The sequence below is a fragment of the Chelonia mydas genome, chromosome 11 (genome assembly GCF_015237465.2).
Source record: "Chelonia mydas isolate rCheMyd1 chromosome 11, rCheMyd1.pri.v2, whole genome shotgun sequence".
Classification (NCBI taxonomy): domain Eukaryota; kingdom Metazoa; phylum Chordata; order Testudines; family Cheloniidae; genus Chelonia; species Chelonia mydas.
The window spans coordinates 59,008,449-59,035,250 of NC_051251.2; the positions used below are offsets into that span (position 1 = coordinate 59,008,449).

Sequence of the window (26,802 nt, forward strand, 5' to 3'; positions counted from 1 at the left end):
ATATAGGTCCTCACATTTTGTTTTTTTTTAAAGTCACTTTTGTACAGTCTTTTAAAGATACAAAAGCCCTTTCTCACTGCTTCATTCATTGTAGACCAAGCGATACCTGAAAGTAGGATCATTTTTGCAAGCATAATGGCTGCCATCTTTCTTTCAGACTGTGGGACAAACCAAGTGATTCTCACAGCATCGTGGCCTAGTACAACACCGCAACAGCATTCCAATGTGGACACCCCCCCCAACTAATTTAGGGGAATGTTCAAATGTCCAACAACCCTCTGGTACTTACATGGCCCACATCTCTGAGTTTCTGAGTAGTTCACAGTCATTAATGAATTTTATTTTCAATATCCTTGTGAGGTAGGGAAGCATTATCTCCATTTTAAGGGTGATTAAATGACATACCCAAGGTCACACAACATGACTGTGGCTGAGCTGGGGATGGAACCAAGTCTCCTACCAGTAACTTATCCCACTAGACCATCCTTCCTACCTATCTACACTGAAGCTGCTATTATTGCTACCATGGTGGAGCTGCATATGTGGTAGATTTCCAAGCGAAATCTAGTGCAGATGCAGCCCTGGATGAAAAATATCATAAAAATGTAAAGAATGAACCAAAGGTTGATGCTGTGGTGAGATTTAGACTCAATTTTCTGTCCTGCATTGCCAGCCTTAATATCACATGGACACAATACACTCAATAAAAGAAGGTTGTTCTAAGGAAAACCTGTGATGCCAACCAAGCTCTTACTCTGTTAAATCTCCAGTTGAAGTCTATGAAAGTTTTGCCTGACTAAGGACTGAGTAAGGACTTCAGGATTTGGCCCTGTATTATGTCAGAAGCAGGAATTAGCCTAGTGGAATTTCTAAAAAGTTTCTATTCCAGCAGCCACATTTTGGTCAGAAGATAGTGTAGATAAAGAAACTGTGTGAAATCTGCAATGTACATAAGTTGTTCCTCCTCCATTCCTCATTTATGGTCACTGGCTTCTCCCAATTTGGAAGATTATGCACATAGCTGTAAACCATGAAACAAGAGGGCTGCAGTGATGTACTTTTATTCCCTTCATTAGTGTTGAAACAGAAAGGAGAATAGTGAATAAAAGGCAATAGACAACGCAGCTCCCATGCAGGAGAAAGGCTAACTCAGGATATGAGAGTGACACTGGCAAGACTCCGCTGATGTTTCAAGTTGACATTACAAAGTATGCTTTAGGTATGGGGGGAAAAAAGCTAAATTCAACTCATCAGCACTCCCCAAGCTCTGTTTGTCCACTGGGGAGGCTTGCCCACAGAGAAACCCCATGGGGCCATATGTGATGTGGGGAATTCCTCAATGGTATGTAGAACAGGAGTCACAGTGCTGGTAGTGGGGTGCCAGCTAACTTATTCTAACTCAATTTGAAACTCCATAGTGAAATGAATCTGCCCCCTGCTTGGGTGGAAAAGTTCACTCTCTTGCTAAGAGCTTAGCTCTCCCCCCTCCCATTGTCTTTATTCTGACAGTCTCCAGAGAGTCTCTCTGTAAAATGTCAGCCAGAAGCAACAGCTGACTTTTCTACAACAGTGGAGCTGGGAACAGAATTCAAAGTTACCATCAGCTCTGCTTTAATCCATACCTCACAGAAAATGCTCCTTTCTATTCAAGTCAAAGTCAAAAAGTATTAGCGGTCTATCAACTAGAATAGCATCTGCCTCCCATTCCTGACATTAGCCGGTTTTAAATCAGACTGTAAGTTCCTCTGGGGCAGGGGCTTAAATAAATAATGATAATCTGCAATTACACTAGCTAGGAGAATGGAGGGAATTCTTATTAAACATCTTGCCCAAACTACTGCAATATATACTGAAAAAGATGGTTTGAGTGTTCCTTATTAACGGGAGCCAGCCAGCTGCTGGAAAAAACGCAAGCAAGTCACTGAACTAAATAACTTCAGTACATGGCCTGAAAGATAAGGCAATTCACGGTCAGTGGTGAGATGGACAACTATAAAACACTGAAGCAATTTCCATGTAAGAGGTGTGGTCCTGCAGTCTTTACTCAGGTGTAACGCCCATTGACTTCTTTCTGAGTTTTTAATTCTCAGTAAGAATTACACAACTGGATGCTAAATCTTGGCTGTTTAACCCCGATGTGTGGTTTGACACAGTGTACTCTGGAGTCATTTACAGTATTAAAAAGATAAAACTAAAACTTCAAAATCATAATTCTAGGACCCTCATGGTATATCTCACAGTACCAACAGTATGGAGAGACACGGATCTGAATCCAGCTCCAGGCAACAGCACCCAAAAGTTATTATCTGATGGCCATATGATAAATCTGTGTTTAACGAGTTGTAGTCTCAGTCCAGTTCACTGTGGACCAGCATATGCACATTAGACATTACAACAGGCAACAACTGGAAATCATTTTGGCAGTCTCAGCAGAGCCCAAGGACTGAATGGAGCGACTCTAGAGCTTCTCCTTTACAGGTGATCTCTCATAGGGCTGAGGCACATTGGTGGGACAGTGTAGCACAGGAAAGCTGTACAATGTTGCTACATGTACTGGGGCCTGTTCTCTAGACAGAGGACTTCCGTTTCGAGTGCCATGTTTCAAGGGCATGGAATTCACAGACATACATGCATGCACACAATGGAGTTGAGCTGATATAGAGCTGGTATGGGTGGCTTAGGGCTACATAAGTACAGAGACAAGATCATCCCCAGGTTAAACAAGGATGCACCCAGATCAGGCCTGAAGAACGGAGAACTGTAGGTAAGAAAAGAATCAAACGAAACAGAAAATGAATGCCCTGGTGCCCTTGAGACAGAGTTCAAGGCAGGAGAGTACATTCAGTTTAGGGATGATTCAAGGAGCAGTTCAGAACAGCACTTAAGTGAGCATTCCTAATTTTCAAGAAACCTTCAGTGCACAAAGAGTTAATACTATAAAACGCATTCACCATGCCTGCAGAGTTGAAGTTTAAGTACCGTACAACCAGACTGAGAAAGTCAGAAAATTGCTAATGATCCTGTAAGCCCTCCAAACTGTCCTTTGAAGGTCCCCGGGCAGGAGCCTGAGAGCACTGGCACCCAATCAATCAAGATGTGTGCCATTTTCTGTAGGCAATAATACAAAGCCAAGAGTTTTAAAGACAGTGCATTGTGTTGCTGGAAACTAAGCAGCCTTGTAAAAGTAAAAGTCACGTAACTGAGTGCTCTGTTACTGAAGAAAGAGTTGGAGTTATCTGTTAGAGAGAGGCTGGGGGAGGGGCACAGCTACCATTTTCTCCTGCTGTGTTTGCTTAAGGAGTCCAGGGCACCTGATAAGTTAGTCCTGAACGATTTAATGACTCAGAACTTCCCTCTCCTCTGACCTTGCAATCAGGCTGCCTATGCAGAGAAGCTAGCTCACATAAGTATTTGTTGATTTGATCTGCTTAGTTTTGTGATGAAAGGTCTCCCTATTTATTGCAATAATATAGGTAAAGATGTTCCTGCAACCAAGTACAGAACTTCTTCAAAATATAAAGAAAAGGAGTACTTGTGGCATCTTAAATTGGTTAGTCTCTAAGGTGCCACTAGTCCTCCTTTTCTTTTTGCGAATACAGACTAACACGGCTGCTACTCTGAAACCTTTCAAAATATAAGTGTCCCTGGGAGAAGTTTCAGAGTAGCAGCCGTGTTAGTCTGTACCCGCAAAAAGAAGAGGACGACTCTTATCTGGGTGCCTAGAGGGCTTAGGGGATAGTAATGGAACAGGGAGTAGGTCACCGTGTCAGACCAAATCCAGTTCGGTAGGGACCAAAATATTATTTATTAATATATTATATATATATATATATATGCGCGCGCACACACACACACACACACCATTTAAAGCCTGTTCTATGGCTTATATGAAATGAGTTGGGTGGTCTCAGTCCACTTCCCCATCGAGAAGTGCCCACACCATAAAATCCAATGGCACTGACTAGCACCTAGGTTAGCATTCTCACTAGGGAGGCCAAGGAGTGAGTGGGCAGGAAGACTTCCTACAAATGGTCCCTCCAGAACAAGGGCAAAGCACATTTGCAGCAGTGTATCTTTCCAAAGGCAGTCCTAACACCACTGCCTTGGTGTCAAATGCTCCAGACAATCCAGGTCAAGCAATGTTTTAGTCCCATATTTCCACTTTAAGTACTTGGTTAAGGACCCACATAAGCACCTGAATCTTTGCCAGATCTCTGACTCATCTGCCTGAGGAGTCAACATCAATGGGCTCTCTTAAAATTGCTTTAGATCTGGAACAGCAATATCCCCCAGTTCTGATATAGTGGTTTTCATCCCTAGATCTCAAAGTGCTTTAGACAGGTGGTAATTATCAGTGTCCCCATTTTACAGATGGAGAAATGGAGGCATAGGGAGGGACGTGACTTGCCCCAGATCACTGAACAGGCCAGTGGAAGAGCCAGAAATTGAACCCAGGTCTCCTGAGACCCAGTCCAGTGCTCTATCCACTAGGCCACACTGCTGGTTTTGATTCCTTCAGGAGTGCCAATCTGTCCTTCTCAGCAGATTGACAGACTGGCTGTTAAGTATTAAAATGATATTTTTTAAGAGTTTTGCAAAACTGCATCACATAGCACCAATAGAAACGAGTAGGCTTCGGTAGTGGTTGAGATATTACCACCTTATCTTGCATATAGTACTGTAAATATTCACAGCTTGGTCTGATGGATAAACTATACCCCAAATAGATTATACTCCAAAAGCACTCTCTGGATATACAGAGGATAGTAAAGGACACTACTATTTCATGCAGAACATAGATCAACCGGCCAGTGCTGTGCATAGCTGAAACTCTTCACAGAGCAGGTGGGTTTTCAGAGGGTACCGATGCAGAACACGGAGGGAGGCATGGTGAACATTAATTAGGGTCAGTGCATACAGGTACATCTCAGAGAGGAGGAGTTAACAAGACAGGATATGGAGGGGTAAGGAGGATATGAAAGTTATAGTTAAGTTTAAAATTGAGATGGGCCTAAAACCAACACACATTCCGAGGCTTTGGGGATTCAGAGATGAACTGTGCAGATCTGCTACAAATGTGTTTTATGCAAATCAGAATCTTACCCTTTCTAACTGGCAGGAAATGCACTCAGTTAAATTTTAGTTTAATGTATTTGCAGGCCCCTTTAATTCACAAAATAATGACAGCATTGTCTCATTGAAGTAATTTTTGGACCAAAGAGCAGTGTTATTTTGCGTGAGTAGGAAACATTTATATATTCTGCACAAGTCCATAGCCCTCCTTTTTAGGGATGAGACTTTCTGCATCTGTGAAGTTATAGAGGAGTTCTCATCACCAACATGAAGATCAGGAATTAACTCTGCAATATACGAGTTTGAATCTCACTGTGCCAAACATGTTTTGTGCCAAACATGACTGCCTCTTCAGCATGTTGGTTGCTCAGCATACTTGGCATAAAGAATCAGCCCTGGCAGAGTTTCAGAGTAGGGCAGCTTGTTACTGCTCATCAAATACCAGCAGCTTCCACTGTGAGCAGCAGAAATGTCTCTCATCACATCCGTTTTTTTGTGTGCGATTGTATCAGTATTTTTCTGAGATGCACTTCGGCTCTAGTACAAAAGCATTTCTTCACCTTTGAACAGACGATAGTAACATTTCACCTACCCCCCCAAAAGAAAGTCTCTCTCTGGAGATTAAAACAAAGAATGTCACCCACCACCTCTTTTGGAAAGCACACAGTAATAAACCTGTCATCTGTTTGGCAGCAAATAGCATGGCAATTAATGCAGAAAATCCTCTCTGAAATATATGGCTCATAAATAATGAAATACTGCAGGACCTCCCCAGAATAAAAATATAAAAGCAGATGTGAAGAACCAAGGGTTCATCAATGCCTGACACCACTACCCTGGTCATCGCCTTCCACAGATACAATACAGCTTTTGCAACTGCAGTGTATGGGACACGTCTGCCATACCCTAACAGGTATCCTTGCTGATATGACAAAAAGGTAAAGATATTTCTCAACACAAAACTGGGGATCATCTCAAGCCTGTTCATATAAGCAAGAAGCAGCGTGTCTAAAATATAGACAACAGTGTCAGGAAACATGCTTACAGCACTGTTGCAGAATGTAGTGTAGATGGAATGTTAACCATGTTCTGGAACAGGGTTAATGTCCCATCTAGACCACAAATTGCAAGTGTAGTAACCAGGCCAGAGGAAGTCAACACCCCAACTCAGTTCACAGTATTGCCAACCCCAAATGTTCAGAAATCATGAGTCAGGCTCACCAAAAATCATGATATTGGCTTTAAAAAAAAAATAAATTAAAAAAAAAATCACAAGATTATGTAAATAGAATATATTAGATGTGCTTTTTATTTGCCTTCTGCTTTTTGAGCGCTTAGGGTGCAATGGGGTCACATTTTGAATCTTTCTCCATAGCCATGCGGGCTAGAAACTTACTTTGTCTTTAAGAATGAAGGCTGAAATCATCATAATCCACTTGACTCCAAGAGCTGGGGCTTTAAGGACAACAATAATTATCATGAGACTCATGACAAAAATCATGAGTCGACAACCAACACCGAGTTCCACATACAGAGGTGGACTCGGCCTGCCTGAGTATTGACACTGGAAACTTGGATAGGTAAAAGGGAGAGAAAATAGAAGTTTAAAAGATGACTATGGGGGAGGAGAGGAGCCGCCCTGGCCACATTCACTGTAGCGTATTCTTCAAGCAAGACTGAACAAGTGTGCTGTCCAGGATGGTAGCAGCAAGAGAGAAAGACACCTTTAATTTTGCTGGGGAAAATGCATCAAAGCCCCCTTCCCAACAGCGTTTCTTAGGTGCAAAACTCTAATTGCAATTATTGTAATTTGCTTTGTTACACAATCAGGACATTGGGACCCAGTTTTATTTTTCAGAGGCAAAGCAAGCAACCCCTCTGGCTGGCCAGCCAACCCAGTGGAGTATAACAACAATTAACTAATTAGCTCCTATAGCCAGTGACTGTACTAACCCAGCTCAGCCAAAGCTGTTTCTGTTTCTCTCGTGGTCCACATAGGTGGATGTTAATTGGTTTTATTTACTCTTTGCTTTTTCTGCTCATAATTTTTCTTCTTCTTTTTTTCTGTTTTGCACTGACCTGCACCCATCTATAACCTAGAAGCGGAGTTCAGCCTCTGTAGAGCCAATAGAAATGGACATTTCCCCACATCCTATTATAGTTAGCCTAACATGAAACAAAAACTTCTAGCTGCACGATCATCTTTTCTCTCACTATCTTCCTGGATTCTATGCTGTTTTTAGAATCATGCTGTCGCTGAACATGAACACATCTGAATGCCTGACCCCCGAATCCAAATCTGAACATAATTGTCAGAAGCTGAGCATATCCATGGTATTTAACAGGCACCATGGCAGAAAGGAGAGAGGCTTCTAAATATGCAATTAAAAGCTGTCTGGAAAAGTGATTAGATATTTTATTAATAGGTCTGGGATTCCATACGCTCATAGTTTTTAGCCTTCATGATAAAGAAAAGAAGCAATAGCAAATTTGCTTTTGAGGCAGATTCCAAAAGTCAGAAAACAGGCAACATTTCTGAGCCTAGCAAGCACGTATGATTGAGACTGGGAGGGAAATGCACTCATGCTTCTTTGTATCTTTGAGACAGCAAGAGTTGCAAATTTGGGGACAGAAAACCTCAGGAGGCTTTTGAGAACTGAGTTGCATACAGGCAGGGACATGAATTTCAGCAGAGGTGGAGAAGAAGCAATGAAGTGCAGCAAAATGTGTTTATAGATGCTTATCGTTCCCACTGAGTATATATTTGCTGAAGGCAAAATGTGAAGGTAAAGATTCAATAGTGACCAACTATGCTTCTTGGTCTGATAGCCATGTTGGGCCCATTCCCCCAATATATTGCACCTTGGGCATTTAAGCAAGATGAAGGCAAATTAGAGGTAAAACTTAACAGGCCGGATTCTCCATTCTCTGTGCACAGCTCTGCTGTAGCAACAGGCCTGTAAAGACAGCAGTGCTGGGAGCCAGAAACTCCCTTTTTGTCACTCCAAGGAAAGGGGACAAGGCTGGAGTGTCTCCTGCTCCAGCTATTTCTGCTTATCAGAATGACCTCTTGGGGCCATAAGCAGCCAGGCAAAAATTAGAGCAGCCTTGAGGCTGTTCTAATTTACATCAAGGGCAGCCCCCAGAACCTAGAAGTTGCAAAAGTGGAATGAAATCACCTTTACTCAGCTGTTCTTCTCTTCTCCCCCACCCTCCGGTCCTGCATCACGTGCAGGTCAGCTAGACATGTGAATCAGGCCCTTCCATTCCACTCTAGCAGCATTTCATACCCCCTTTGCATGAGTGTAAGTGACTGTGGAGGATACAGGGCCATGGAGAATCAGGCTTGTTATCTTCTAACTATAGACTAACTTATCAATTGAACCCTGTGTGTTGGGTTCCTATTGTATGTATTTTGCCTAGCTGTAAACACATGTTTCACATTAGCACTCTATACAACTCTTAGGAACTGTTATCATGGTTGCATGTCATTACATAAGCCATTTTAATGCTCCTACAAGATAACTGCTGTAAAATATGGAAGTTGTCACCGTTGAGAGTGTCCATACAGGAAACGTTAATCTCTGGCAAAAAGCATGGCTTATATCTGAGAAACCCGAGTCCACATCAGCAAGATCATGAAAGATATCACCAGCACCAAGATTTCCCCCACCAGCACTAAGATAGATGTGAAGCGCTTAGATACTATGGGGGTGGGCACTGTAGAAATCTCTATGACAGGCAGACAGAAAACTACTATACACACACAAACACAAAATAGGAAAGGACTAATTCAGTGAGGAGAGTTTTCCCCTCTTCTCACCTACTATCCTTCCCCTTTTAACTCCTGTTCCCGTTTCCTGGCTCATCCTTTTGACATCAGGACAATTGCAGCTATTCATACCTAACCCTCAGGCCACCTGCCTGTGGGCCATTCTCATTCACAAGGGACTAAAGATCAGGCACAATGCAGACCAATCGGAGGTATTTTTAACAGGATACCACTGAGAGCAAGTCTCTTTTGGCCCCCACTGAGTGTATTCAGGGCAGATGTGGGCCCTCTTGATTAAATTCCAAGGAGGACAGTGGGTTAGACGTTTCAAAGCAGAAAAGATGCCCGAGCCTGTCTTAGTTTGGTGACTCAAGGACCAGTAATGTGAAATTGTTTGCTATAGGAGGTTTGGTAAACAGGAATTCTACCTTACGGATAAAGAAATCTGTCTAGCACAACTAGATTTGAAGACAACAGGCATGGCAATCTGGTTTAAAAAAAGCCAGGGGCAAGTTTGCATAATTCCTCTTAGTTACAAAGGAGGGCATAATTACACAGTGTGAAATGTCATCCCTGTTTGGGGTTTGATCCAAATCCACTGAAATCAATGGCAGCTTTTCTGTTGACTTCAGTGAGAGCTGGGTCTTTCCTGTGGAGAACAAACCATCATTTGGTATCAACTTTACATTGCCCCTTTCTGATAGCATTTTTTGTTATTTTTCTTACATATTTATACTGGTGCCTACTTTTTACAGAGCCAAGGAATTGATGTCATTGCCAAAATTATGATAAATATATGGTAATTGGTCTGGAAGCAATTAAAAAGATCTAGTAAGAAAGAAAAAACCCAATATACACAGACTATCTGAAGTTAACACTCATAATGGTCATGCTTAAAAACCTACCAGTTTTCATAGATAACATTATTTCAGTATGTGCAGTATTCCTTATATCAACCACTATTTAATATAGAAATACCTAGGGAATGCTATAGATACCAGGGTAATGGCATCTGTGGAAGAAAATGGGCATGGTTAAACCACCCTTGAACTCCAGCAACCCCTGTCTGCCAAATAGCCCTTCAGGTCTGTGGGCAGGCAGGTATAACTTAGAGCAGCCCTGAGGCTACTAAATTACAGCAGGGAACTAGGCCCCAAGAATGCAGAGGCATATTAAGAACAAATATTTTGCCTGTGAAATCTATTCAGGACATTGACGAGTTCCAAAATCACAGGCACCGTGAATGCAAAATAAAATTTTAAAGTTGAGATTTTCAAAGTAACCTACAGTATTTAGACACAACCACCATTAAAACTGGTGGGATACTATCTCTAAATCCCCTAGATTGCTTGGGATAGCTCAACTACAATGTATATTTCTGCAAAATACTGCAAAATACAAATTAGATGCACCACTTAGCTACTAAAACAGTGGCATGAACATGCACATATTTGAAAATGATGCAAAAGTTATTTAGCAGAGGTTTATGCATACTCCTGCCATATTGCAGCTAGCAGGAGAACTGGGCAGTCTGTGCACACTATAGCCTTTAAATAATGTTCACAATATGTAATTTCATCCATATAACAGCTACGGTGGTTCAACGTCAACGGGGAGCTAGTCTCAGATATGGCTCTAACTCATAGTTCGCTAAGGCCCTGACTGAATGCTCCCTGAACTGAATGGAAGGACTCTGACTTCAGTGGGAGCTGGATTGGGCCCTAGGGCAACGTATCTTATTAGGGCCGTATATCTAAGAGGGCTTGGGCAGTTTAGTGCAGCATTACGCTGGGTTTTGAAAGCACTTCGGCTGATATGGTTTAGAAGCCATTTTCTACACTTATCAGTCGTCAGGGCTTAAACCCTTGCTTTTGTATAAAGAATTGCATGTTGGTCACTTGCTCGCTGCGTTTTGGGGCTTATAATTATGAAGACTCACACCACAGCAAAACAAGAAGGTGGTCACTAATAGACATGAAGCAGCTGTTGTGCCAGCTGCTGAGCAAACCTTCTCCTTTCATTTCCCTCTCGTGCTGCCTTCATGGTGCTCCACTTACTGGTGCTGCATTAATGCATCAGACACTTAATCATTTTGCACCTTTGAAAGTCCAGTCTAATTTAGTGAAAAAGTAATTTTGCCTTGCATGTGAGCTAAGGATTTGATTCTAAGAATCCTTTCATCTCCCGATCTTCTCTCATCTCTGCCTTTCTTGGAGCCTTGCAGGACGCCAAGGACCAAAAGTGCGATACCCTTTAAAAAAGGCACAGCATGTGCTCCCCCAGCCAGTACCAACCCCAGACTGAGGGCTGGGGCTTATGGGGAGCATCTCACCTTTCCAGCCTTGTGCCACGGACAGTGCCGAGACTCCTGTCTGCAGAGCTCATGGGGTGGAAGCTCCAAGATTCTAATTACCTCCTCTGGGAGCATGCAAGAGGAAGGGCCCTCTCCTCTCTCCTCACCCAATACACCCATCCAAGAGCTGTCACAATTGGGACCACAGCACTTTCTAATCCATGAGCTGACTACCCCTCTTTTATAGGCAGGCAGGCACTGGGATTCCAATTATTTATATCGTGGTAATGCTCAAAAACATCGAACAAGATTGGGGCCCCAGCATAACAAGCACTGTACAAAACACAGGAAGACATGATCCCTGCCCCAGTGCACTTATAGTCTAAGCAAGATGCAAAAGAGAGCAAACCAAGTAATAGGGCAGGAAGGATAACGGGAACAGTAATAAGAATGTAAAACAGGACAGCTTCGTGCACAACTGGATAGTTTTAAATGAATAAATCAATCAGCCATTCCTGAGTGCCTCTTAGCCTCGTTGGCTGATTTCCTGTAGGCATCACAGCAGTGGTCGGTCTTGAAGGATTGGACTGAGGTAAGGCTAGCAGCTTTTCACACAGAAATATAACTCAAAATTATGTATTATGCCAGTCTTACCAGACAACAGAAGGATAAGTGGAATCTACCTTACTTAGATTGTTCTGTTGTCACAAACTTTATCCTTTGGTTTTGTCATTGGGGGCTTTATTCGGATCGTTCCTGTCCAATCCACGGACGCATTCTGCCCTGTGGCCAAATACTAACACACGAGAAGAGTGGGAGAGCTGTATAGTCTTCGCAGTCTCCGTTGATAGCTGTCCAAGAGTTGCCCCCTTAGAGGGGATGAGGAGTGATAGGTTCAGCACCTCCCTTCCCCTTTCCCATTCCCCCAGCACCAAACATCTCTTGCATCTCCACAACATGCCTAATCTCCGCTGGCTGGCAAACTACAATCTCTTGGCCTCCCAAACACAAGTGAAACATGGGACCGGTGCTTTTCCAATCCATTCCCCTTTCGGTTCTTAAAATAATCTGCCAAAAATATGTTGCATTTAAAAATAAACAGCGCTGTGGGGAGTAGTGTTGGTGATTGAGTGGATGGTACTCCTCCCTCTGCATCAGTATCAGAGCAATCCCAGGAAGGGATTGGGCGGTGCTGTGCCACTATAATGTAAATGAGCTTTGAAAATGAACATTTATAGTCTAAAGATATTATCCTGTAACAACAGAAGGAGTGCTAGCCACAAAGTCCTTGCCTAATTTCAGTGTGGGTAATTACATTCTGCCTCTCTGAAATGCCCCTGAAATTTAAAATGGCTACCTTATTCTTCTGTAGCATCTCCCTAAATTATTGTGTACAGTTGCTGTACACTGGTAAACAACTGTTGCAGTCCATCCCTGAGGCTGGCTGCATTTCAATGGCAGTAATTGTATACACACAGAATTAACCACTTCAGAAACCTCCATGCTGAATAGCTCTAAATAAATGTAAAAATAATTTGCAATAGACATGTAAATCCAAGTTATGCAGAACTATTTTAAATGTATATTTTATACATGGAATTCTTTAGAGCACTTCAATATATAAAACGTATACAAAATATATATGTATTTAAATATCACACTAAGAAACTAGAGACAGAACAACAACGCAAGAGAAAAATTGCTTATTTAGAATTAATTTCATTCTTATCAGGCATATATAAATGAAATAGAAGCATTCTGTTACGGATACTCCCATAGCACATGGAATTTAATCTAAGAAACAATGGCAGACTCCATTCTAATGGTATGAGGGCCACTTTGCTGTACATAATTCACAGTGTAAACATCCCAAAAGGTAAAGCATACACTCTGAAAGATGAAAAGGAGTACTTGTGGCACCTTAGAGACTAACCAATTTATTTGAGCATAAGCTTTCGGGAGCTACAGCTCACTTCATCGGATGCATACTGTGGAAAATACAGAAGATGTTTTTATACACAGAGAACATGAAAAAATGGGTGTTTATCACTACAAAAGGTTTTCTCTCCCCCCACCTCACTCTCCTGCTGGTAATAGCTTATCTAAAGTGATCACTCTCCTTACAATGTGTATGATAATCAAGGTGGGCCATTTCCAGCACAAATCCAGGGTTTAACAAGAACGTCTGAGGAACAGTGGGGGGGGGGGGGGGGAGGAATAAACAAGGGGAAATAGGTTACTTTTTATAATGACTCAACCATTCCCAGTCTCTATTCAAGCCTAAGTTAATTGTATCCAATTTGCAAATTAATTCCAATTCAGCAATCTCTCTTTGGAGTCTGTTTCTGAAGTTTTTCTGTTGTAATATCGCAACTTTCATGTCTGTAATCGCGTGACCAGGGAGATTGAAGTGTTCTCCGACTGGTTTATGAATGTTATAATTCTTGACATCTGATTTGTGTCCATTTATTCTTTTACGTAGAGACTGTCCAGTTTGACCAACGTACATGGCGAAGGGGCATTGCTGGCACATGATGGCATATATCACATTGGCAGATGTGCAGGTGAACAAGCCTCTGATAGTGTGGCTGATGTTATTAGGCCCTGTGATGGTGTCCCCTGAATAGATATGTGGGCACAGTTGATCACTTTAGATAAGCTATTACCAACAGGAGAGTGGGTTTGGGGACGGGGGCGGGCGGGCGGGGGGGGGGGGAGAAAACCTGGATTTGTGCTGGAAATGGCCCACCTTGATTATCATACACATTGTAAGGAGAGTGATCACTTTAGATAAGCTATTACCAGCAGGAGAGTGGGGTCGGGGGAGAGAAAACCTTTTGTAGTGATAAACACCCATTTTTTCATGTTCTCTGTGTATAAAAACATCTTCTGTATTTTCCACAGCATGCATCCGATGAAGTGAGCTGTAGCTCCCGAAAGCTTATGCTCAAATAAATTGGTTAGTCTCTAAGGTGCCACAAGTACTCCTTTTCTTTTTGCGAATACAGACTAACACGGCTGTTACTCTGAACTCTGAAAGATGGCTATCAATTATCTGTAAGGATGTACTTTCAAGGAGAAGGATATCCTTTCAAGGCTTGACTAATTTGTTTAGACAGCTATGCCAGTGGAGGAGTTTCTTTTAGATACCTTAAGTCTGCAATATTTCCACATGGAATATTTGGAAAATAAAGTTAAAGGGCAAATGGGAAAGTGAAAGACAAGCTGGATACATACGCTACATGGACTATCAATAGCACACATTGTTCTGCAACAAATCATTAATTAGGAGTGTGACAGGGCATCAACCTGCTCTTTCCTAGAAAGAAACTGCTCAGAGACTTTCTTCTGATTAAACACCTCATGCAATTTATTTACAATGCTCTCCCCACCACCTTTATAAACTTGTACAGCTCTGTACTTACATAGCTCAATCAGCCATAGGGGGAGGGAGAACAGACAGTGTTGTCCCTGCCCCCAAGGGATCACACCTGCTTTTGACTCTCAAAAACCTCTCTCTTTCCCCTGAGCACTTCCTTCCTGTGCCTTTTCTACTTTCTGGGCTAATGGACAAATAAGCCTTCTGGGCTCCCCTTAGCCCATCCCAATCTATCAATTAGGCACAGCTCTGCCCCTCAGGTTTACTCCATGACAATTTAATTGGTGATCCAGGGATCAGAGCTGGTACACACAGAGAAGGAGATGTCACATGATCAGGCTTCTCTGCATTAGGTAGAGAAAAGGGCACATGGGGGAGAGAAAGACGTCAGAAAAAGAAGTAAGGATTCTGGGCCAAGGTCAACAATGTTGTAAGATGACAGAACAGTCAGTGGAGGTAAAGGTTTAAACTTGGACCTCCATCTACTGTCATGGGTAGATGACAGTACCCTCCCCAGAACATAGCCAAACCCTGGCTCTGACACCCAAAGCCAATATCCTGATCTCATGGAAGGTAAGAGGAAAAAGAGTCATTGTATCATACCAGTCCTTAGCTACTGACATTCTAGTGTCTCTTCTGCTCTCTTTTCAAAAGTATTTGTGAAGTTATGTGTGATAACAAAGCACATCTTGGGCTAGCTGGACTGAGTGAGATTGTTAGTCAGCATAAACCAAAGGTTTGCATCCAGAAGGACTGCAGGGTGCACCATCCTCAGAGTCCTGAACATATCTGCTGTGCTTCCCTCATTGTCCCTACTAAACCACAAATAGTGTGGTGTCTGTATTTTTTTTAATGAATTAGTCCCTAGGTTTGCATTTAGGCTTCCCATCCGACAAATAACTTCCTGCTGGATTCTTAGTACAGTATTTTGTCATTAGAGCAGTTTCCCATATGGCTAATGTGACAAACCCAGACCAGTGGGGTATAGGAGTCTGGTCTTATTGGGATCCAGGAAGTGGGCGGGCAAAGCCCACCCACTGCTAAAGGATCCCCCCCCAGCCTAAGGGCGGGGTCCACAGGACCTGGAAAACCAAATAATTACGGGGGACAACTAATGAACAACAGGGACAGGAGTGCGGTCAAAGGGTCAAACGAAGGGAACCAGACGGGACACCGAGCAGAGGACCCCGGACAGCGCCCACTGCTCCTCAAAGGCGTCAAGGGAGCCGGTGGACGCCGCCCAGAGGAACTCTGCCCGGAGGCGTGAACGGACAGAGGATCAGAAATAGGCCCCACAGTCACAGGAGGCTCCATCGGCCAACCTCCTCACCCTGGTTTTATATATGGCCACTTTAGCCAGGGCCGGGAGAAGGCTGACCAGGAGGTCCCGCGACTTAGTGGGGCCACAGACAGGGAGTGCATAGATAAGGAGGTGAGGGGAAAAGTGCAACCAAAATCTTAACAAACACAGGAGGGTGAGGACATGAAGGGTGTGGAGCAAGAGTGTGTATAGATGTTTCCTTGGCGCGGTCTGGAACCGGACTGGCTGCAGCTAACGTAGCCGGCTCACGGTGAAGGGGCGGGGGGGGTCGGTTGGGTCCATGGGGCAGGGGCCCGATGAAAAGGTCCGGAGGGCCTGGTGTGGAGGGTGGGCGGGGCGCGCCCTCTCTTAGGACCCTGTCGAGGTAAGCCCGAGCGGCCCTCACCTCCTGAAGTACGCGCAGGGGAATACGAGGTCTGGAGAGCCCCATGCGCTGAGCGAGTGTCAGGGGATCCAGCCAATCTCCCCAGTCGTAGTCCAGGAGGTCTCCGACTCTGGTAACTTCTGCCAGGACCAACCTCTGGCGCACCGAGGGGGACTCCGCCACCTGCACACAGAGCTGGGGGTTGTGTAGCAGGGGCTCCGCGAGGAGATCTTCCCCCACGGAGGCCGCCACGGATCTGGTCGCTGTGAACAGTTTCCAGGTCCGGAGGAGGTCCTGGTAGAAGAATGGCAGCCTGGAGAGGTCTCGCGGAAGACCTCTCAGATGGATGGTAAGATGGCAGATGGAGCTGCCGGTCATATCGGAGCCCTCGGAAGTGGCGCAGGAAGGCTTGCACCAGTACGCTCCACGCCGGACTACCGGCACAATAAAGGAGCCTCTGCAGGGCCTGGAGGCGGAAGACATGGACCTGAGTGTGGAGACACTTCAGGCCCTGCCCTCCCTCCTCCAGGGGTAGATGGAGAACCCCTGCAGAGACCCAGTACGGTCCTGACCAGAAGAACTCCAGAATCAACGTCCGGAGGTTGGCCAGGAAATCCGGGGCCGGGACCAGGGTGTTCAGCGGGTACCAGAGCATGGACAGGACTAGTTGATTAAGCACCAGTGCCCTCCCTCGAAGGGATAGACACCGGAGTAGTCCTGTCCATCTCTGCAACCGCTCTACCACCCTGCCCTCTAAACCCTGCCAGTTCTCCGGCGGAGACGGATGCGTGGCAGGAGACGGATGCGTGGCATACAGGAGTCTGGTCGAAGGCTAATATACTGGCCACTGGATGAATAGTTTTCTGTTCCCTGAATGACCAGAGCAGGGGCTGCGCAAGAGCAATCAGGAACCTGCTAGAACCAATTAAGACAGGCAAGCTAATTAAGACACCTGGAGCCAATTAAGAACATACTAGAATCAATTATGGCAGGCGGACTAATCAGGACACCTGTTTAAAAAGGACCTCCCATTAGTTAGTGGGGGGAATGCAAGGAGCAGGGAGTAAGAATGTGCACCCCTGGAGGACTGAGGAGTACAAGCGTGATCAGGCTTCAGAAAGAAGATCCTGTGGTGAGGATAAAGAAGGTGCTGGGAAGTAGCCCAGGGAGTTGTAGCTGTAGCTGTCATGCAGCTGATACAGGAGATGTAGACAGCTGCTATCCACAGGGCCCTGGGCTGGAACCCGGTGTAGAGGGTGGGCCCAGGTTTCCCCCCATGCCCCCCACCAACTCCTGATGGGACACACAGGAGGAGCTGACTTGGTCTGTGAGCAACACCAGAAGGGAAGGTCTAATTTGGAAAGGGATCTGGCCTGTCCCTGACCCACTAGGTGGGACAGCAGAGACTGTGGAGATTGTTCTCTGTTTCCCCCATGCTGGCCAGTGATGAGATTAGCTGAGTGGATGGCAGGTTTGAGCCTCTAGCAGAAACGGCCAAACTGAGGGCTACCATGAACCTCTGAGGCGAGCAAATCTGCCAAAAAGTGCAGGACCCAGCAAGGCAGAGGAGGAACTTTGTCACACTAATCATTGCTCTAATTCTATCACCACCCAAGGATTTATATCTGTTAGTTGCACAGACTATTCCCGACAGCAGTGGTGAGCGTAGAGGTAGGATATTGTCTGATCTCCCCTTTTACACCTGCAGTAAGGTGTCCCTCTCGGAACTACTCCCAGGGTCTGAGAACACTTCCCCAAACACCACAAACGTGGACACCCCGACCTTTGGATCATTCAGCCCTTGCTTTGGGCTCATGGAGACGGAAACTGCTTCATTGTTCGTGATCTGGAATTTACGGCTGGTGAAAAGTGCTGGCTTGACAGCCCTGAAGAATGGAACCCTCTGCTTACGCCCACAATGGAGACAGAACAGGCAGCAGCCGGACAAGCTTCTCCGCACCACCCCTATCCGTGTACCTCAGCCCTGACCTGGAAGCAGCTTCCCTTGGGCTGAAAGGGTAGTTCATTCTCCGTGTGCATTCAGTACGTACCCTCCAGATTGGGACTGCACTCTAGTGCCGTTCTGGGATGGGTTTTGTCACCTAGGCAATTTGTACTCTGAAGTGCACTGATCCTCTCTCGCATTTTGAACTCGGTAGGTTACCAATAGCCTTCAAAATGAAGCCGTCTAGACTGGGCCGGATTTGAATCAACAACCTGGAAAGTCTCCATATTCCATTAACAATCCCACTGCCATCCAGCCTCTCCCACACATTTTATTATTTTTTTTTTAAATAACTCAAATCTGTCCAAACAGATACTAACCTTCTTAGCATGGTCAAGTGGATAGGGCACTAGCATGGGAGCTGGGAGACCTGGAGTCTAATTCTTGGTTCTGCCATTGGTTTGCTGGGTGATGTTGGGCAATTCACATCACTGCTCTGTGCCTCAGTTTCCCCAGCTGTAAAATAAGGATAATAATACTGTGTAAAGTTCATTGAGATCTATGGATAAAATATAAGCAAAGCATTATTTTTGTAGATTGCACACTCTCAAGTGCTTGCAAATCACCTACCACACTACAAGAGTGAATAGCAATAATATGTATTCATTTACTATTCTATGCGCTGGAAAAATATACTTCTGTTTCTGATATACTGCTGGATATCTGGCATTGCTTCTGAGCACAAGATTTGTCAATCAGGAATTACATTTAGTTCAAAGAATTATTTTGCATTGTTCACTGTTATGTAGGAGAGACACAAACATACGGTTGCATCACCCAATGTCCTTGAGCATATTCCTGTGGTTTGGTTTGAAACTGTGTGTACCATGAAAATACACAGCTTCATTTCTGGATATAATATTGTCTCGCACATGCTCCTATCAATGGGAGGGGTTTAATTTTCTTATTTAAGAAGAATGGAGGAAGCATTGATTTCATGCGTGTTTACATCGGCTCTGCGCAATCCTTTCCCCCCTTTCCTTAAAGATCATATAATATTTGTTCTAAAGCAATAAGGGCTGACGCAGCATACACAGCTCTGCGACTAAACAAGGAGGGTCCTTCATATGTCACTGCTGTCAACTTAGAACAAAAACTGAGATGAATGGGAAAAAATAAATAAATCTTTTGTTTTCAAAGCTAAATAGCCAAAAATGCAGCAAGAAAAGTTCCATAAAGGTTTAGCTTTCAGCAACACATAGTGGAAACAAAGCTGATTCCTCCTCTTGCTGTGCCCCCTGACCTCAGAGTTTTATATGTCACTGCCTAGAAGGCCTCCAGTCACGGCAGCCTCTGTGTATGGCTTTCCCAGGACTTTCAAGGTTTTCCTTGGGGGCTGTTCAGGGGGGAAGGGTTTTAGCACTGGCCTCAGATTTAAAATAGCAGGGGGAGTTTACTGATTAATATTCATGAGGAGGGAACAGTCTGCTTTTTGTTACCATTGCCATTTCTCATGCAAGGTGCGTTTAAAGGGAGGAATACATTTAGAAACATATCCGACTATCACAACCACCAACACCTTTAGAGAGATAGAAAGGCAGGAACCTAAGCAAAGCTCAAATGGTAAATATTTAACAGGGAAAGAATTTGCCTCCCCTTCTGTCCTCTCTTTCCCTGTATATATTAAACTCATTATTCCATTTTAACAAGGGGAACTGTGTTTCCCCCAAAATCTCCACTCCTATTGAATCTCTGGGCCAAAGTGGATAGTTCACACACATGCCTATAAATCCCCTCCACCACTGGCACAATTGATTGTGTTCCTTTGTTTGCTTGGTTTTTAAAGTCACTACTGAATATTCACTTTGTAGCTGGGAAAGCCGTTAGTTCTATTTTTTGAGACGACACTTACAGGGCCTGCTTGTCCATTCACTGACACCAACATGAGTCAGGAGTAACTCTACTGAAGTCAATATATTTACACCAGTGAAAAGCTGGAGTAAAAAAAGAAAAATCAGTAAAGTAAAATCTTTCAAAAGTAGCCTCTGATCTGGGGTGTCTTCATTTTTGGACACCCAACTTGAGAAACCTAAAAATCAGACACAAGAAGTGGTGAGCATCCATTATCTTCCTTTGACTTCATTAATGGCATTCAACACCTTGGAAAATCAGCCGAGGGTTCTCATGTTGGGCACCCAAAAACCAGTGACCGTTTCTGAAAACGTTAGCCAACGATGCAAAGCCTTTCAGAGTAAAGAGAAGCAAAGGACATCTTGATTCTGAGCTTCTACACAGCAAGCGGGCAAGTATCACTGCTTATCTAGTAAACTCAGCTATTATTTGTGGATTTCAGTAGTAGGTGATTTAAGAGAGACACCGCAGTAAACATGTTCATACCTGAGCTCAGAACTGGGCCAGTGAGAAACAGAGAACTTTAAATTTCTAAAAACTAAGAAATTTTCTCCTGGTCTCTTCTCCCCAGAACAAAGAGGCACTTTACACACACAGGGTTTTAACTGATTTAGAGTAGTTATCAATGGTTTTCTGTCAAACTGGGAGGGCGTATCTAGGGGGATCCCATAAGGGTCAGTCCTGGATCAGGTCAATATTTTCTTTAATGACTTGAATAATGGAGTGGAGAGTATGCTTATAAAATATGAGGATGACACCAAACTGAGAGGGGTTGCAAGACTTTGGAGGACAAAATCAGAATACAAAAAACCTTGACAAATTGGAGAATTGGTTAGAAATCAACAAGATGAAAGTCAATGAAGACAAGTGCAAAGTACTACACTTAGAAAGGAAAAGTCAAACGCACACCATTGCAGAATGGGACCTGATAACAGCCTCCAATACGTTAAGGGCAATTATAAAGAGAACTGTGATCAACTGTTCTCCATGTTCACTGAAGGTAGGACAAGAAGTAATGGACTTAATCCGCAGGAAGGGAGATTACAAAAATCTTTCTAATTATAAGGGTAGTTAAGTTCCAGAAATAGGTTTTCAAGAGAGATTGTGGAATCTGGGTCATTAGAGGTTTTTAAGAGTGGGTTGGACAAACCCCTGTCAGGGATGGCCTAGGTTTATTTGATACTGCTCCAGTGCCAGGGCAAGATGTGATGACTCCTCAAGGTCACTTCCAGCCCTACATTTCTATGATTTTATACTTAAGGAGCACAAATCCCACTGAACACCAGGGAGATCTGTACTTCTAAACCCAGATCTGGAAACTTGTGTCCGTGAAATAACGTTGGCTAAGGATGTGGTTTTTCTTATGCTATTTCTATACCAAAAAGCCCTCATAGACATTAAGACCAGAAGGTCTGATCATCTTCTAGTCTGATGTCCTGCACGTTGCAGGCCACAGAACCTCACCCAACCACTCTTGTAATAAACCCATAGGCCCGAGCATGGAGGCTGTTATACCAGCAAAAAAGTGCCTTTGATTGCACAGTTTATTTTTGGGGGGGAAATGGTATAAGCTATAACAGCAAAAGCATATTTTTGTCAGTAGAAGCTGTATCTACACAAGGAGGGTTTTGACCTGGTCTAGGGTAGACGAGCCCTAAATCACAGTGCATTTGAAAATCCCACCCCTAATCTCAGCACTGGGACTTTTTATTTCCTTGAAGAGTCACAAATAAAAGTGAACCATTTTTTTTCTGGATTGCAGCCTACTGTGTCTCTGCCACAACCCTGAAGACCTATCTTACAGGATTTTCTTCACAGCCCATCAATGGTACTACTCAGCCTCCTGGGGCCAAATCCTCAGGGGCCCTCACTCATACAGAAGTGAGCTGTGGGATGGTTTGGCCAATCCAGAGGCTAGGCTGATTGGCCTTGTGAAGGGTGAAAGATGGCTTCTCAGACCCTCTGTAGACAGGGAACAAGGAACTCTGCTGGGCCCCTGCAGAGCGTGGTCCTTCTCTCCTACATGCAGTGAAGGTGGAGGTTATTGCTGCTGGGAGCCTCTGGGGAGCAGCTTGTGGGAGATATGGCGTGGGAGTCCAAGGATCTGGCACTCAGAAACAGCCCGTCAGGAACAGGAGTGCAAGGGGAAAGGTTGGAAGAATAGTCCATGTGGCTTGTACAGCCCCAAACACTTCCTTTCCTCTGGGTGGTGGGCATCTCCAGACCTGATGGGGCACTGTGCCGGCTGACAGAGCCAGCTCTGATGCTGTGTGAGACAGCTGACAGAACAGCTGTGCAGCCCCCTTATGTCTCCTCAAGTGTCACTCATTCAGGGAGCCGCAAACACTACCCCATGCTGGCATCAGGCTCCCCAGTGACTCCTGCCACCACCTCTGGCAGTGTGGTGCAGTGGAGTTAAGGCCTCCCCTCCCCTGGGGGAAAGGTCATGGCTGGGCAGCCTCAGAACATCTCTCGTGCTGACACGGCCACAGTGAGCCTATCCCCCCAGAATTTGCATACCATGCCTTGGGTGTGGATCTCAGCTGATCCACAGAGCTGTGATTGCTCACCTTTGGAGCAGCAGAGTCAGGATTGGTCTTCTAGAGCGGGTCAATGTTGAGCAGTGATTAAAATAATTGGAAACAGGTGCGTGAGCTCTGATCGCACCAGCCAAAGTGGAGGAGGAGCGGTGGGGGAGTATTGCTCTCCCAAGCCAGGGTAAGGAAGCCATGCCCCACCTCCCAAGGCCTTTATCCCCTGCTGTTGAGTAACACCAAGTATTTCCAATCCTACCCCCACCTCAAGGCCCACGTCTGCAGCTCTCCTGCTTTGAAGAGCTATGCCTGATTCTTATCCTATTGCAAATGCAGCCCATGACCTGTATTAAGCAGGTAGGCCAAGAAAACCTGCATCTTTCTGCCTTTAGGGACCTGCTGAAAATACAGAGGACTTACCTTGAAAATGTTTTCCGTACTGTTTGATGTTGTGGACCCGTCAGTGGGAGTAGAGAGAGCATTAGATAGGTGGTTATTGATTTGTTCTAGTTTTATTAAATTAAGTTCCTTCAGACACTTCCCTCTCCACATTGAAATACCTACTCTGAACACTGCCCCCGGGGGGGGGGGGGGAAGGGAACTTGAAAGTTGAAACATTTATCTAAAGAAACCTGTGATGTGAAAATGGACTCCATAAGAAGTATATATTATTTATATCACTCATATATTCTTTTGGGGTATGGTATTTCCAGCAATTTAAATTCTGGAAAAAATTGGAGGGGTGTGTGTGTGATATTTCTAATGTCAAAACATCATATACATAAAAACATGAAGAGAATAAAAATGAGGCTACCAAGGAACTTTTTCCTTTTGTCAAGCAAAGAGGGGAAAGGAAGATTATACCATCAGCCTCATTCTGTGACCCTGAGAGTTGAGAATTATGTTCTTTGTAACCTATACCCACAGAGTAATGACAGACACATTAAGTGCCTGAAGTCACATGATGACCAGGCAAGACCTTTTATCCTTCCCAATTCCTATGTTTAGACACCAGTGGAGCAAAACAGTTTTCAAGAAAATTTTATACATTAAAATGAAAGTTGTGAGAATTAAGGGTGGTCAGCATCTCAGAGAAGGTGCACAGGACCTTACAGAGTTGTCGAGCTGTTAACTGTTTTGAACTGGTTGCAGAGGAAGGGAGGAAATCTCAGTTGACACCCATTTTCAGTCACAAGTTGTTCTCCTGGTATAAAGAGGGCCTAAGTAGGAAATCTGCTAGGATCACCACGATGAGAGTCTGCAGAACACAGGGATAAACAGCATTCTCTCTGGGCCCAATTCTGATCTTACTCTGACATAAATCAGAAGTGCCTTCACTCAAGTTGTATATCTGTGTACAACAGGTGTGAGATCAGAGTGAAATGTTCTCCCTGTTTGTATGATATTGTAATGAATGGTTCTGTTTGCACATCACTATTTCCTCTACTTAAAGTTAAAATAACTGTAGCCTGTGCTCTAATTGGGGGTGAGGAGTTTGAAAAAAAAAAAATTCTACTGTTTTCCAAGTGACAGTGAGAGGTAGAGTATGGCTCTGTCACCTATACCCGCCCGCGCACACATGCCACCAATTCCAGCACTGTCTGTAGCAGATTTCATTTTTGAGAGATGTGTAGTTTTCCCATGAAGATGAGATGAATAAAAGAGCTCCCCCCCCTCCCCAAACACAGTATTCAAAAGCACATGAGTGGGTTAAAATTTGCAGTTCTTTCTCCTCTCTGGCATTGGATATATTTTGAGTCAAGATGCATTTGTCTGAATCAGATTTTTTTTTAATCATTAATTGAAACTGTCTGTCTCTATCTATTCCCCCTCCATTCTCCACCCAATGAATCAGTAATTTGTAACAAGAGAATCTGGCTAAACAAGTTTCTAATTCAAATGCCATCTTATGGACAAAGAACTCTTTGAAAATGGTTTCCATCTTCTGGCTCCTTGGGATGGAGTGGAAAGTTGCATTTTTACTGTTGATGGAATTCATCTGTCCCCTCAACTCTGTCAAATCTGGTGTGCTGTACAGTAAGAGAATGTGGAGTTCAGTGAAGGAGGTGAGGGAGGGAAAGAAGGCCCTCTGTTATAGGAGCCCAAGTCAAGCAATTTCCTGCCAATTAACATGCGGCTGCTGCTAACATTTCTCCCAAGAACAAAGCTCCAGCTAAGGAAGAATTTTATACCAGTTGATACAAGGTTATCGATAAAAGCTGCCCTCGCTAAGGTCCTGGTCTTGCTCCCATGGAAATAACTGACTTCAGTGCAAGCAGTATAGGGCCTTAGGGGAGTCCACAGCCAAATTTACTTTGTCTGATGACATTAAATGATTGATAGAAAACTCCCATTTTATAACAGAAGACTTCAAAAGCAGCCTCTAAACTTGCACTGACAATTTATCACATCTGTGTTCACACCGGTGTAATTAACTTGGAAGCTCCACATACAAACTACATTTGCATTCACAAATATTGTCATTGAGTACACCACAGGGTGTTGCAAGGCCAAATTAAATAACATTGAGATCCTTGCTATAGAAATGCCAAGGATTATTAGACCAGGATGATAAAACTAAAAACCAGCTAGGAATCTTTGAGACTTCTTTCTGCAAACAAGTGTATTCAATTAACTTAATTATTCAACGAACCAATGGTTGGGAGGCCTGAGTGAAATGTAGGACTTGGGAATCAGAATAATAGATACCTGTAATTATAACTATGTTGGACATTTTGTATCCTGAGATTAGGCTCTTTTCCTTTCCTCTTCTGAATCTTGTAGCTTCTTTGAGGAGGCTGGTGGGAAGAGGTTAAAGGTCACATCGAGCTGCCAGTAAGAGTGAAAAATGGTGGATACTGCCTCTGAGCTTGGACTATGAGTTCCATTATTTCCCTTTGTAATGGTGATACCTTCCCATGGAAGGCTTGAATGTTGCAAATTAGCGTTCTGACTTATCTTTCTAATTACCTCTTCAGGTGTAACAGCAAGCCAGCTGTTGGGAAGAACAAAAGAAGCGGCTTGCCAGTGTCCAGATTCAGGCATCTGTTACAAATGCTTGTAGAACTGTAAAGGGTCTGATTTGTTTTTAAGTGAATAAATAAAAAGGTCTTTTCCCCATTCCAGAAGAAACAAGGATCATACCATATTCACTTCAGCCCTGCACAGAAATAATGGTGAAAATCTCAGTCTCAAGAACAGAAACTTCAGCAATGAACCGCTGAAGCTGTTGTCCACATAATTAGGTGAACCTTAGAGAAAATGTAACATACAAACTGAGCTCAAAGCGGGAGATTACGCATTATTCAAAAATGAGAGAGAGAAAGAGAGAGAGATAAGCCTAAAATACACTCCTGAGAAAGGACTGAATAAAGACTGCAGGATTTGGCCCCTGATGTCTACAATGCTCTTCCTATATACACATAAACTCCCATTGATAGGAGTGGACGATTTTATCCACAGATGCACGGGGATTGACTCTGTAACTTTCACTCATGCTGGCAAGCACTTACACAAGAAATCCCACAGATACTTTAATTTCTCATGCTTTCTCAGAATAACCCTTTGTAAACCTTACACTGAAATCTGATTCCTCAGCAAAATTTTCTTTCCTCCACCACGCATCCAGGCTGCTTGATTATTGGCGGATATTGCTCCTGGGGACTGGGATTCTGCCATTTGGGGGAATTTTTTTGATTAGATAAAATAATCATTGACATTAGAAAAGAAATCTCTCATATAAAGAATTACATGGACTTTGCAAACCAACCGAAGGAATAGAAGACAAGTCGGGTTTTGGGATAACAGATCTGGGACTTGATTTTTTGTAAATTATGCAAGCGGTATTGGTGCATGTGCTTAGAATCTGATGCAATTCCCATTGGAGTCAATGAAAAAAGGCTTTCACTGACTTCAGTTGAACTGGACCAGACCCTATTGCATGTGCACTTACAGTGCAAAGATTTGTGCAAGCGCACGGCCAGACAGGTTCCTATCAAGCCGCATGTGGACATAATCCCTGAGCGCTGCATGTGGACATCATCCCTGAGCGCTGCATGTGGACATCCACCACGAAGCAGATGTTCAAAAGAGCTCAGCATGTTGGGTACTGAGCACTTCTTTGGAAATCTGGTCCATAATTACTTGCCTAAATGGAAGCTGAGCTCATAATCCCTGTTATGAGATTAGGACTTTACAGTTGAAAAACATG

The 26,802-nt window shown here is 43.9% G+C and overlaps 1 long non-coding RNA gene across 1 annotated transcript; it reads left to right on the forward strand.

The window, feature by feature from the left end:
* Nucleotides 1-17,289: 17,289 nt before the first annotated feature.
* On the forward strand, nt 17,290-26,597 carry LOC122462234. The gene is made up of 3 exons (XR_006284666.1): nt 17,290-17,334; nt 21,821-22,949; nt 25,571-26,597. It is a non-coding gene; the product is annotated as an uncharacterized LOC122462234 (long non-coding RNA).
* Nucleotides 26,598-26,802: the final 205 nt, after the last annotated feature.